This window comes from Dendropsophus ebraccatus, chromosome 1, assembly GCF_027789765.1.
Source record: "Dendropsophus ebraccatus isolate aDenEbr1 chromosome 1, aDenEbr1.pat, whole genome shotgun sequence".
In the NCBI taxonomy this organism is placed as follows: Eukaryota; Metazoa; Chordata; class Amphibia; order Anura; family Hylidae; genus Dendropsophus; species Dendropsophus ebraccatus.
Genome location: NC_091454.1, coordinates 42,587,040 through 42,598,475, shown reverse-complemented (window position 1 = coordinate 42,598,475; position 11,436 = coordinate 42,587,040). Strand labels below are relative to the sequence as shown.

General features: G+C 46.3%; 1 protein-coding gene across 4 annotated transcripts in view; it reads left to right on the top strand.

Moving 5' to 3' along the window:
- The first annotated feature begins 5,376 nt into the window (after positions 1-5,376).
- C1H5orf24 (chromosome 1 C5orf24 homolog) overlaps positions 5,377-11,436 on the top strand; it is a 19,188-nt gene continuing 13,128 nt past the window's right edge. For all 4 annotated transcript variants that reach the window (XM_069954137.1, XM_069954138.1, XM_069954135.1 and 1 more), the window contains exon 1: positions 5,377-5,586. The gene's annotated coding sequence lies outside the window, so the exon portion shown is untranslated. The remainder of the gene's footprint in view (positions 5,587-11,436) is intronic.

The window sequence follows — 11,436 nt, the reverse complement described above, 5'->3', positions numbered from 1 at the left end:
AATGAAGTGGTGCCTCCGACTCCTTGGCACTTAGAGAAGTCAGAGATGTGGTCCGGCAGGGCCGGTAATGTCAGGAGTCAGAGCAGGGAGCGATATTATGAGCGGAGGGTGGAGGAGCTCACTCACACTGCTGCCATCCCATACGCGCCGAAACGGAAGTCCCCTGCACCTATTATATTAAACGACCCTCCACCCCAGGGACCCCTTGGATTGTCATCAAACCCTCTGTCCCCAAATTCCCCTAGTTTGTGGCAATTCCAAGTTAAAAAAAAGAAAAATCCCACTCAATTGTCCACCGTTCCAACGCTGGCAAGCCTCATCCTCCTTCTGTAGTCTCTGTGGTTTGCAGATTTTCTCCTACAGGCAGTGCGTGATCATCATGCATTGCCCGCAGGAGAAGACGTGTGCCGCACTTGTGTACAAAAGCAAGGAGTCCCTGCTTCTATACGTACATTATGTAGTATGTTACAAAATTTACGTACAGGAGTGGGGATTTCCGTCCAGACTTCCTGCTCCTGTACAGTAGTTGGCAGCGATGTTCAGCACACCTAGAGCACGGTTGAATAAACCAAATTCTAGATGTGTGGCAGGGTTGTGGCCGTCTGTGTCAGGATGTTTGGGGTCTATGGTTTGCGAGTTTGTCCAGGGTGGTTTTGAGGGTGTAATGGTAGTGTTTGGCAGCCAGATTAGGACAGGAGAGGGTGGAGATAGGGGCAGTGATGACTATACAAGGTCTAGTGGTGTGTTTACACAGAGAGATTTATCTGACTGATTTTTGAGGCCAAAGCCAGAAATAAATTTGAAAAGAGTATAAATCTCAGTTGTTCCTTTATGACCTGTTCCCTGTTCATTGTCTGGCTTTGGCTTCGAAAATATGACAGCTAAATCTCTCTGTCTAAACACACCATAAAAGTTGTTGGGTGTTGATAGCACATAAGTTCCTGTATGTTTGTGAGGTCAGAGTGTTTAGAGGATGAGAATTTGTGACCAAGAAGGAGAGAAGGTTGTGGTCTGAGAGCTTGGTAGTAGAGTTAGTAAAGTGGGAAAGTGGGCAAATTCTGGAGAAGACCAGATCCAAGGTATTTTCACCCTTGTGGGTTAGTTAGGATGCTGAGAGAGGCCAAGGGAGGAGGTTAGGGAAAAAAACAGGCTGATGGAGATACTATTATGGGGATAATAAAATTAGCCATGATGAAAGCAGGTATATCAGTTCATGATAGATGATAGATGACTGCCAGTGGTGTAGCTACAGCTAGCAAAGGTCTCAGCACCACCTTATCTGTAACTCTTTATTTATTACAGCAGGTCAGGTTTAACCCTTCTACTGCTCTTCTGCTGCTAATGTAACAGAGGTATCTGGAGGAAAGCAGTCAAAGGGTTAAACCTGACTTGCTGTAATAAAAGCCATGGATAAGGAGACAGGAGCAGCCCGAGAATATATGTGGGGACACAGCAGGAGACATTATTACTATATGGGGGCACAGCAGGAGACATTATTACTATATGGGGACACAGCAGGAGACATTTTTACTATATGTGGGGGTACAGCAGGAGACATTATTACTATATGAAGGCACAGCAGGAGACATTATTACTATATGTGGGGAACAGCAGGGGACATTATTACTATATGGGGGAACACAGCAGAAGACATTATTACTATATGGGGGGCATTATTACTATATGTGGGGGCACATCAGAAGAAATTATTACAATATGGGGGAACACAGCAGGAGAGATTATTACTATATGGGGGGCACAGCGGGGAGCTTTATTACTATATGTGGGGGCAGAGTAGGGGCATTATTACTATATGGGGGACAGCAGGTGGCATTATTACTACATTGGGGCACAGCAGGGGGCATTATTACTATATGCAGGGCACAGCAGGAGACATTATTACTATATGGAGGCACACAAGGAGACATTATTACTATATGGAGGCACAGCAGGTGCATTGTTACTATATGGGGGTTCAGCAGGGCAGGGGGGCATTACTACTATATGGGGGAACACCAGGGGATCCTATATATAGGGGGCAACCAACATACCTACTTACTTTACTGCACGTAATACCGAACAGAGGAATTTCTACAGTACGGGAAAAAGGCCTTGGATCAAAGAAGACGTCATCTGTTGGTCACTGAATGATGTTTTCCCTATTTTGTAGAACATTGGGAAGGGGTGCCCCAGGGTGGAAAAGGTTGGGCAACACTGCTCTAAGCCATAATACCCACACTGCTTCTTCCTAGGAACCGCACCCTGGTCTGATGGTACATTTATAGTGACTATATTTTTTCTCTGTATACTGGGGCTGGGGGCTGTGCCCCATGTCATTCCTTGGTTTATGTATTGCCTAACACAACAAGAAGTGGGGAAACGCCTTAAAAACATTAAAATCCATAAGTCACCAGGCCCAGAAGGTATCCATCCTAGAGTTTTGCAAGAATTAAATACTGTGTTGGACAGACCGTTATTCCTATTATTTAAAGATTCTATTACGACAGGGATTCTTCCACAGGACTGGCGCATAGCTAATGTGGTACCAATATTCAAGAAGGGGTCAAGGAGTGATCCTGGAAACTACAGGCCTGTAAGTCTAACATCTATAGTAGGTAAAGTATTTGAGGGGATTGTAAGAGATGCTATACTGGAGTATCTTAATGAAAATAATCTTATGACGCAGCACCAGCATGGATTTATGAGGGATCGGTCCTGTCAGACTAATCTGATCGGCTTCTATGAAGAGGTAAGTTATAGACTGGACCTGGGGGAGGCTGTGGATGTTGTGTATCTGGACTTTTCAAAGGCATTTGATACTGTGCCGCATGAAAGGTTGGTCTACAAAATGAGGATACTGGGACTCGGGGAAAACGTATGCAAATGGGTAAGTAACTGGTTGTGTGATAGAAAACAGAGGGTGGTCATTGATGGAACATATTCAGATTGGGTTTTAGTTACTAGTGGGGTACCACAGGGGTCAGTGTTGGGTCCACTTCTTTTTAATATTTTTATTAATGATCTTGTAGAGGGGCTACAGAGTAGAATCTCCATTTTTGCAGATGATACTAAACTGGGTAAAGTAATCAGTACAGAGGAGGATAATATCATATTACAGAGGGATTTGGAGAAGCTAGAGGCTTGGGCGGAGAAATGGCAAATGAAGTTTAATGTGGATAAATGTAAGGTTATGCATTTGGGCCATAGAAATAATAAGTACAGTTATGTGCTAAATAATAAAACACTGGGTAAAACTACTTCCGAAAAGGACCTGGGGGTATTGGTGGACAGTAAACTCAACTTTAGTGATTAGTGCCAGGCAGCAGCTGCCAAGGCTAATAAAATAATGGGGTGCATCAAAAGAGGTATAGATGCTAAAGATGAGAACATAGTTTTGCCTCTTTATAAATCACTGGTCAGACCACACATGGAATACTGTGTACAGTTTTGGGCACCGGTATATAAGAAGGACACAGCTGAACTAGAGCGGGTGCAGAGGAGGGCAACAAAGGTCATTAAGGGAATGGGTGGGTTACAGTACCAGGACAGGTTATCACGCTTGGGGTTATTTACGCTAGAAAAAAGACGTCTTAGGGGCGATCTGATCACAATGTACAAATATATGAATGGACAGTACAGAGATTTTTGTAGTGGTCTTTTTACTCCTAGGTCTGTAACAATGACAAGGGGGCATCCTCTACGTCTAGAGGAAAGAAGATTTCATCATCAGCATCGACGCTGGTTCTTTACTGTACGAGCGGTAAGACTGTGGAACTCTCTGCCACATGATGTTGTCATGGCTGATTCATTAAATAAGTTCAAGGGAGGCCTGGATGATTTTCTTGAAAAATATAATATTACAAGTTATGGGCATTAGATTTCTGGTGATACCTTGATCCGGGGATTGTTCTGGTTGCCATTGCAGTCGGGGGAGGGGGGGGGGGGGAGTTTCTCCCTGTGGTGGGGCGTTTGTCTTCTGCCCCATAGGGGTTTTTCGCCTTCCTGGATCAACACAGTAGGATTTTCCTAGGTTGAACCTGATGGACTCTTGTCTTCTTTCAACCTTATTTACTATGTTACTATGTTACTATGTATTGTGAGAGTTCCTGGTTTACTGCTATTATTTGGTAACTGTATGGGTGGGTTCAGACTGAGGAATTTCTCGCGGAAAATGTCAGCGGAATTCCGTCAGCTGTCCGCCCGCACATCTGGGCGCCTTTACGCTGAAAGAAGTGTCATGTCACTTCTTTCAGCGGATCGCGGAATACGCCGGCCCATAGAATGGTGTCTATGGAGCCGGCGGAAAAGCACGTACCCATGCGGGCAGACAGGAATTCCAAGGACATTTTTTCCGCGAGAATTCCTCAGTCTGAACCCACCCTATGACTGTAAGGCTGCATCAATTTTAGGGACCATTGAAGTGAATGCATATGATCAGTGGCATGAAAAATAGGCCATGTCCTAGTGTGGATCACCGCCCCCATCCCCCGCCCGGCTGCAGAGATGTGCTCTCCTGTCATCGCATCTACTACTCACCTATTCCTCCGGACCGGCCGACTTCATGTTCACCAGAAGTGGCCTGGACTACGCTGCCCTCTTTTCCCAGCAGCGTAGTCCTGGCCACTTCCGGCGAGCGCGTGTAGCTGGCTGGTCCGGGGAAATAGGTGAGTAGTAGATGCTATGACAGGAGAGCACATCATTCTCTCCTGTGATCTCTGCAGCTGGGGGTGGGTGGGTGGAGGGGATCCATGCCGGGCGGCGGAGGGGGGATCGTGTTAATAAGGCCTAAGTTAGAGGTACATGGAGTTTCAGTTCAGCCCTGCCTGTGCCACCATTGCTAAATTATCACATTTCTACGTATGTGTGGGGTGGAAGTCGGGTTGCGGTTTCAGAGTCGTATGGCACTGCATGTTGGTGGTGGTGGATGCCAAGTTCACTGGCCCATTAACTACGCCTGTGATGACTGCGACAAGTATAAAGGCAATAGCTTAATATAAAGGTAATATACTCTGCATAGGGCACAACACAACCTAATATAAAGTAATGCACGACTATTAGGACGTTTGCTGCAATGCATTGCTGTAAGGTGGTATGGGTATAAATAATGTATGGGGAAACGACATCACAAAACCTGTCGCTGCATTGATGTGCTGACTGCTGTACTGTACAGACTGAGCGGTACCGACTCTACATTACCACCCCACTGTGCACAGATGTGGCCCAGGGCAAGCGATCACCTGACCAAGGTACAGGCTCGCACCTTGGCCATATCCATGTGTATAGTGCGGTACCGCAATGTACACACATTCGCCACCAGCCACCTCCCTCTAAGAACATGGAGCCAGGCTCCGCCCTCCCTTACTTCCGGATACACAGATCGCAAAATGGCCGCCGCGCCGAATCCTTGACATTTGTAGATTTTGACATCTTTCCAGCCCTCCCCTCCTCCTTCTCTCTATCCTCCTCCTCCTCCTCCTGCCCGACGGCCTGGAAGCTGAAGGTCCGGTCCACAAGGCGACAGCCCCGTTACCGCCGTCCATAGCCGGGAGCCTGGTGCCGGGGAGCGGCTGTCTCCGGGAGAACAAGGTGAAGCGTGTGTGATGTGATGCTGGCTCCAGCCATTGTCCCGACTGTTCAGACAATAGAGGGAGCGGAGCCATGGATACATAGGTGTCATCTGTATGTGTGCTCTAAGGGCCTGTGTGGATGATGTCACTGCCATATTGTTACATTGTGCCCAGCACTTTATGGTACAGCTCTGGTGAACCCCCATCCTGGTCCATGGGTTGTGGTGCTGTGACATCTTCACCATTCCCTGTCTATAGGATGGCGCTTTGTCATAGGGCACATCCTGACCGCTATATACAGTAACATTTTTGTGTTATTCATATATTTCCTATCTGGTTTTGGAGTTAAATTTGTTAATTGGCACAGCACCACAGGTGAACTAGCTGAGGTGTATGGTGGATGACGCTTCTGTATTGTAAGTATGGGATGAAGACTTCATAGGCTTCTCCGGGGGAACCCAGTCCCTCTAGTCTGTCCAGGTATTATTTGTGCTTTACCTTAGGATACATATGTTTATCGCGCTTCCTCCATGGTGTTGTGACGGATGCGGTAACTACCTAGTCCGATACTAGAAGGATTGTGGCAGCACAGATAAGTCCATTATAAAACTAGTACATGGAATGTGTGGTGCGTGCTTCTGTTAGCCAAGGGGCTACACTTAGCAGGACCCTGCTATATGTGATACATCAATAATCACAATCACTAAGTCCAAGTCCGCCTATTACTCCGTCATGGCGACAGTCGAGGATGCAGATTCTCCTCGAGTGCCTATAACTGGTGTCATAGACTTGTATTAGAGGTGCTTTTTGGCCTCATATTATGGCTGCGAGTCCCGGCTTAAATACAGCTTTACCGTCCTGTTCTCATTATATATAAGCTTATTGGGCCCTGTTTCTATTGTCCATAAGGGACCTGGTAATATACATTTTAAAGTGGTTTGACATAGGATAAATTTCACATTAAAAAATGGTCATTGTGACATTAAAAGAAACCTGACATTGACGTTCCCCTGCTGGTGCCGTTCCGGCAGTGCCGATTCTTGCTGTCGATGCTTCCTCTTCACCAGTGACTGGCCACAGCAGAGACCCATCTCAACAAGTGATGGGCTGGACAAGCACTTCCTTTGTGTCAGGAGAGAGAAGGAGGTGCTGATGGCACCTCAGAACACGCTAGCTAGGCATCAGGGACAGGTGAGTACAGGTTTTTATGTTTTTCTGGCACCTCCCAATGTAGATATTGTGCTTTGGAACACCTTTTTAAACTTGTCCTGTGGTAAGGTGAGTAATGTGTTTGATGGCAAAGCCACTGTAAAAACGCATTACATGTTGCGGTGAAACCACACCTGCATGCAGTGGCCAATCTTGCGTGTAAAAACTAGCTCTCATGTGCCGCAACCACAGGTGGGTGTGCTTGTGTCTATGTGCAGTCCCTGCAGCGTGGGATAATACACTAGTAGTTCTCAGGCAAGAGCCGATCACAAGGGAAAGGCCCTAGTAATGAAACCCCCACCACAAGCTTCACTTTCTAAAATGCTGTTGTGAGGTTGGTCTGATCATTTCCAATATGTAAAGTATTTTTTCCATTGTAGTACATAATCCTTAGGGTATGTTGACACAAAGTAAATGTGGCGGAATTTCCGCGGCAGAACTCTATGTCAGTTCTTTGCATGAAGAGTGGCTGCAGTGGAGGCGCGCTAGCCCTCTCATAGACAGGCTATGGCACAATGAGGCAAGCGGGATTCAAAGGCGGAGAGTTTCACCACGGAATTCTGCCACATTTATTCAGTGTGAACATGATACGCTTAGTGCTTTTGGTTGTAAGTGGACTCCACCCCTCCTATAAGCACCATGCAGTGAGGTCCCAATACAGGGCTCCACACTAAAAAATTTACCTGGGAGCCATTGGCTCCTAACCTGAAAAATTTAGGCGCCAAATAGAATATTTGGTCGCCAACATTTTAAACCATGTAAAATTAATGTTATGTTAAATGGGACTTACTGTGTGCAGAGGCCACGGCAGCATCCTCCTTTAGATCCTTTCTTTTCTTAGGCTAGGTTCACACTGCGTTTTCAGCATCCGTTTAACGGATCCGTTTTTTTTAACGTCCAGAAAAATAGGGTCAGCAACGTTTTTTGGTCCGTTTTGGTCCGCCAAAAAAAACGGATCAGTTTTTTTTAATAATGGAAGTCAATGGAAAAACGGATGCACACAAATGAATCCGTTTTTTGCAATCCGTTTTTCATGCGTTTTTTGCAAAAAAATGGATGCGTTAAACGGATGCTGAAAACGCAGTGTGAACCTAGCCTAAGTTTGAAAACGTTCAACATGGAAACTTGCAACTTGACAACCATATACAGTCTGACTCAGTACTTAAGCTTCACTTGACTAGCCTTTTAATGAGGCTTACTCTTCTGAACTTGAACTTAAAGGGAACCTGTCGACCCCCGTGCCGGGGTGACAGGCTCCCAACCCCCAGTTAGAGCCCCCTATACTCACCTCATCGCGCCGGGTCCCGCTTCTGAAGATGGCCGGGTCACGGAGATCTCAGCCGCTGCAGCCCGGCGTGCGCTGAGAGATGAGTCCAACGCTCATAGAGAATGACGGGAGAGTCAAGCGCTCCGTCATTCTCTATGAGCGTTGGGCTCATCTCTCAGTGTGCGCGCCGGGCTGCAGCGGCTGAGATCTCCGTGACCCGACCATCTTCAGAAGCGGGACCCGGCGCGATGAGGTGAGTATAGGGGGTTCTAACGGGGGGTTGGGAGCCTGTCACCCCGTCACCGGGGGTGACAGGTTCCCTTTAAAAGCTTGCAACAGTCTATACATACTGAGCTAGACTTATGACTGCAGCCATAGTGACCCCCCACAAGATGTGTATATAGATAGATATATCTCTCACCTAGTGACTAATGCAAGTGACCCCCTACAATACAGACACCTGAGGGGCCCTGATAATAATAATTGTGCATATATCTATCTCCCAGTGTCTGCAGCCAGTTTTCCCTACACTTATAGATGGCCCCCTCCTTTTATAGATGCCCCCTCCTCCCCCCCATTATAGATGCCCCCTCCTCCCCCCATTATAGATGCCCCCTCCTCCCCCCCATTATAGATGCCCCCTCCTCCCCCCCATTATAGATGCCCCCTCCTCCCCCCCCATTATAGATGCCCCCTCCTCCCCCCCCATTATAGATGCCCCCTCCTCCCCCCCCCCATTATAGATGCCCCCTCCCCCATCCCCCCATTATAGATGCCCCCTCCCCCCCATTATAGATGTAACTTCAGGTCATTTTCCTCATATGTGTATTTTCCTGGACTAAATGGTGTGCTGGACTCCTCAGATAGCGCCTAAATAATATGTCAATATATTGGTTACTTGCTTTCTACTCTGCATTATTAGCTCTTGCTAGGGCTGGGGTATAAGGGTTAAAATCAAAATCGCAATTCGTTTTTTCTTTACCCTAAATTTACCCTTAAATTTTTTTTTATGTTAAAAAGCTAGAAATACCAAAAAAGAATTTTTTCTTAATACCTAAATTGCATGCCCAGCAACACATATATTGTTTTCATGAAATGCGGTTGAAGTGCTGCACATACTGAACTACTGCATCTGCTTTTCCCAATATGTAATTTTTCTTCCCTCAAAGTCTTGAATTTAAGGGAGAGTAAAACATAGAGCATTGCAGATACTGCAATAAAATAGAGGCCGCTGGAGGAGAAAATGTTCCTGAGGATGTGAGGGAGAAAATACACGAGAAAAACCAAACTGAAGGTGTAATGTTCCCTTAAATAATGTCTTAGAAACCCACAGGAAATTAGAACACTTGTAAAAATAGTTAGCTGTGTAAAGTGATGCTGTATGGCGCAGAAGGTTCTGTTCTGTGTATATGTCTTTAACCCCTTAAAGGCCAGTTTATTTGTGTCTATAATGTGCTTTGCTACTACTTTACGGCTCACAAAAAGGGAAGCTGCAAGGGTAGAAGTAATGAGCCATTTCTTTGTCCATTGCTATATATACAGGCCACATCCTGTATACATTGTGAGGATCACATTACTCATCCCGTCATATGCAGAGTTCTTTTGCTGGTCAGAGCTGCTGGGTTTTATTATGCTCAGATCAGCTCTTATTGTGATAAGGGTAACCTACTCGCAGGCAAAGTTTAGCAGAAACTTAAATTGTTAAAATTATACTCCTTTTTCTATTTTATTTTTTGCCTCACTGAAGCGAAGTTATGCAATGATCTCACTATAGTGGATCTGTCCTGGTTTGATGTGAATGAGCACTGTGTAATGACTTTTTTTTTTCTTCCTGTGGTGGCGCTACAGGGAAATTTGAACACCCTTTTGCCAGTTTTACACTTGGCTTTTCTTTGGAAAGGTCAGAACAAAATAATAAATTGGTAAATTAGGCCTTTGCCATATTACATAGAGTTGTAATAGACACAAGTCGGGTCATAACTGCTCACTGGGGGTTAGGGTGAAACATTCTGATCTTACCCTAAAAAGGTTATTTTTTTTTTTTTTTTTGGACTATAGTCCCCAAAATCTCCAGGCATACACTCACCGGCCACTTTATTAGGTACACCTGTCCAACTGCACGTTACCACTTAATTTCTAATCAGCCAATCACATGGCGGCAACTCAGTGCATTTAGGCATGTAGACATGGTCAAGACAATCTCCTGCAGTTCAAACCGAGCATCAGTATGGGGAAGAAAGGTGATTTGAGTGCCTTTGAACGTGGCATGGTTGTTGGTGCCAGAAGGGCTGGTCTGAGTATTTCAGAAACTGCTGATCTACTGGGATTTTCACGCACAACCATCTCTAGGGTTTACAGAGAATGGTCCGAAAAAGAAAAAACATCCAGTGAGCGGCAGTTCTGTGGGCGGAAATGCCTTGTTAATGCCAGAGGTCAAAGGAGAATGGGCAGACTGGTTGGAGCTGATAGAAAGGCAACAGTGACTCAAATAGCCAACCGTTACAACCAAGGTGGGCAGAAGAGCATCTCTGAACGCACAGTACGTTGAACTTTGAGGCAGATGGGCTACAGCAGCAGAAGACCACCTGTTACTAGCATGGTGTACCTAATAAAGTGGCCGGTGAGTGTATATGGCAAAATACAGACATTCTGACCTTGTAAGGGCTGCTCAGCCATTTAGTGGCAGGAAACAGCTACCGCTGCTAAATAACTAAGCGGGCCTGCAACATCATGTCCCAAGTCCCTTCTCAAGACTAGGAAGCTGACCAAAGTGGTGGTATGTGGACGGCAGAGCTGGAGCCGAGGAAGTAAGTGGATGTTATTGTTCTCACCCACTTCCTCCCCAGGTGTGTGTTTTTTTTTTTTTTTTTTTTTTTTTTTAAATGGGTCCCATCCGAAGTTCTCTTTTAGTTTTGTGGTCAACAATTTTACAGCTATGTGGCGAAACTAACAGCTGCTTTCCTGTCTCAGGAAGCGTGTATGGGACCCATTCAGCTTCACACTACTGGATCCGCAGCGGATTTTGCTGCAAACTCGCAGCGTGAAATCCGCTGCGGATCCGTTACGTGTGAAGCTACCCTTAAGGTCCAAACACACTGGGTGAATCCGCAGCAGACCCGCTGCAGATCTGTGCCCTGTACACTATTTGACATCCCGCTGCGAGTTTGTCAGCAGCCCACCCCATTAACCTCACGGCCACCAGAGCGTATACGTCACCTGGTCCCCACTCTTGCTTGCTTCGGGGGTTCCCGCCAGGTCTTCTGCCCCGCTCCAGCGTACTGATTGGCCAAGCGGGACATGACGCCCTCAATGGGAGCCCTGAAGCAAGCCGGAGCCGGGACCCGGTGATGTATGCGCTCCAGACGTCGGGGGGTTAACGGGACGAGCTGATGA